We start from the raw sequence: 3,062 nt of genomic DNA, 5'->3' as shown, positions 1-3,062 counted from the left end.
AGCATTATTACTGCATCAATACGTAGAATTGACGTATCAGCAGCAACAGTCATCGTAGGTGAATACAGACATTGTAACAGCAAAGTAAAGCTTTTACGGTAATCACCTTTTACTGTAAAGCTTCCTGGCCGATTAAAAGTGTGTGCCGGATCCAAACTCGAACTCCAGACCTTTGCATTTCGCGGGAAAGTGCTCTACCGTCTGAGCTACCGAAGCAAGACTAGCGACTCGTCCTCATAGCTTCAATTCCACGAGTACCTCGTCTCGTACCTTCCAAACTTAAGCGAACCTCTCCTGCGAACCTCGCAGAACCAGCTCTTCTGGAAGAAGGGACATTGCGGAGACATGGCTTAACCACAGCCTGGCAGATGTTTCCAGAAGTACTAGTTCTACAAGGTTCTCAGGAGTGCTTCTGTGAAGTTTGGAAGGTAGGAGACAAGGTACTGGCGGAATTGAAGCTGTGAGGACACGTCATGAATCGTGCTTGGCTACCCCAGATAGCAAAGCACTTGCCCGCGAAAGGCAGAGGTCCCGAGTGCGAGTCTCGCTCTGCCACACAGTTCTAATCTGCTAGGAAGTGTCATATCAGCGCACAATCTCGTGAAGAGTAGAAATTTTCATTCTGGGAACTTTTAATGTCATCAGCGTAAGCTATTGTCAAGGGTCGATAAAAAATACAGAGTAACACAGTAGAACTTCAACATAAAGCACAACATTTTATTACTTCTTCAGTACTAACGCTATGCGCCACACATTTTACAGACAGTATACACATATACACATGAATGTACCTGCAAAAGTAAATCATTGTGTGACCTATAGTTTAGGAGATATGATATCATTAACACAGAGTTGCACAGGAAACTAGCTTTCACTTTAAACATAATTTCAAACCCTTTGTCAACTTCTGACTTCAAATATTTAACAGATTAACTCGATTCCAAAATAGCCAGAAGTTTGAATCTGTTTCATAAATGGGAGTTCGATTCTTTAAAGAATCGAGGTTTACTCGTACTAAGCTAAAACGAGAAAAGTGGCTATACAGGATCTTTATTACGAAGTTTTGCTCGAATTCTCCCCGTGTTGCATCGGAAGACTTCCGTTTGGTCCATTATTCAACCAAAAATCTACTTAGAAAGTCATTTGATAATGGAAAGGTTTTCGACCTTGATTCGCTGACTACTTCGTCTCTGAACTAGCAGATATCTTCAGGAGTGGAGTCGTCAAAGTAGATTAATTTCCCTAAGTTTTTCAAGCATAATTTCTACGTACGCTGCTAATAGATGTTGTATACCGTTTTTGTGTTTGAGCTCTCTAGTTGCAGAGCCCTTGATCCTTTCTGCACATCTTGTGACTGTTACCTCGCTTGTCACTCTGTAACGAGAATTCTTCTTAAATCTTGATTTTCAGTACTCACATATTTTTCCTTTTGACACTACTCTGACACAGAAGTTCATGTATAAGGTGCAAGATGTTATGATATGTTAAGACTTGTGATCTGTCATGGACGTTGTTTTGTAAGTAAGACATTCATATGTGTTTGGTTCAGCACCAAGCAGGAGGCACAGTAAATGAGCAGATATTAAATTCATTTCCCTAAATTGTTAGAGCATATTCAGCACATAAAGTGATATTGTAATAACGATGTCACTTGCATGTTTTCGTCACTTATCCCGGTTTTTTAAAAGGTTCTATTTAACTGGTGCCAGTATTCACTACCAGACCTTCTGAACGTCTAGGATACAATAGCACTACAACATTCCAGAAGACATCGTGCGATATGCAAGTGTGTGCTCTGTGCATTCCTGATCGTTCACCGCTCGATATGTTCTGGTTGAATACTAATGAAAACAACTGTGATGAATGAAATCCGCTATCTCTCACAAAATTTGTATTATTGCATGATGCATTTCAAACCCTGTGGTTTGAATTTTATCTGCTTTTTATAGCTGTTACTTTAATTTTTGCAGATTTTGTATGACTGTTATCTAAATTCTTAAATCCCTATATTCTTCTTATGCGAAATTCTTTCAACAAAGAACTGAAAGCAAACTATCCGCGAATGTCTGCAGCTATAATTCTGTGTATTTGCCGTTGCACGGGACTTATACTTAGAGCAAACAGATATTTTATTTTTATTTTCGTTATTGGCTGACACTTAACTAGATACATACACTAACGAGCTGATGGAATGATTTTGAGTGTTAATCACAGTCAAGGAAGTAAAAATCTCATCCACGAAACACAAAATTAGTATTAGTGATACAAGCAGTCATTGACACGACTTGAACCGTATATCAAGTTTTAGGAAGACACATGCACAACCTAATATAAGCTTCTTACACCGTTCGAGAAAAAAAAAAATTCGCTTGAATTCTACGTTTTAATTTAGATGAACTGGGACATAAAGCATAAGTGAATCTCGACAATAAATAATAGACAATGTCTTGTTGCAAGGTGCATTGGGACATTATTACTCAACATGTTAACGACTTAATTGACACCAAAAATTCTTTTCATTTTCGAAAGTAACGTGTTTTGAAATATTGATTATAACTGACAAGGACTGATATGACTGAAGTAAGGGCCATGAACAAGTAGAGAAAGGCAGAAACGTTAGGTAACATTTATTAAACTACTAATCTGTAACCATTCAGAACAAGAAAACTATTCATCTGAAACTGTTCAATACCCGAAACCAGCAGCAATTATTTCCAGGTGTATATCTTTACTTCAGTATCGCAATAGTTTTGTACGTATGCGTATGAGCTATTGGTCTGTTCCACCAAAACGTCAAGACGGTAGACGTGGAGCATACCTCAATCTTTGGACCATTTGTCAGGACTAACCAGGTTAATAGAAATAAGGAGGGAACGAAATAAATTATGAACTTTCAGAATATGATATTATTGATCTCGTGAATTAACTGTTGCAGTTGACAAGGAAATTAAGGTAAGAAACAGAGTATACATTTCTAAGAGCAATACAAGAAAGCTGAGTAAAAATCACACACACACAAACCCACCAGCGACGACACTGCTTCCTTTAACAGAGGACGACGA

Source organism: Schistocerca gregaria, chromosome 1 (assembly GCF_023897955.1).
Source record: "Schistocerca gregaria isolate iqSchGreg1 chromosome 1, iqSchGreg1.2, whole genome shotgun sequence".
In the NCBI taxonomy this organism is placed as follows: domain Eukaryota; kingdom Metazoa; phylum Arthropoda; class Insecta; order Orthoptera; family Acrididae; genus Schistocerca; species Schistocerca gregaria.
The sequence above is the reverse complement of the archived record's forward strand: the minus strand, read 5'-3'. Positions refer to the sequence as shown.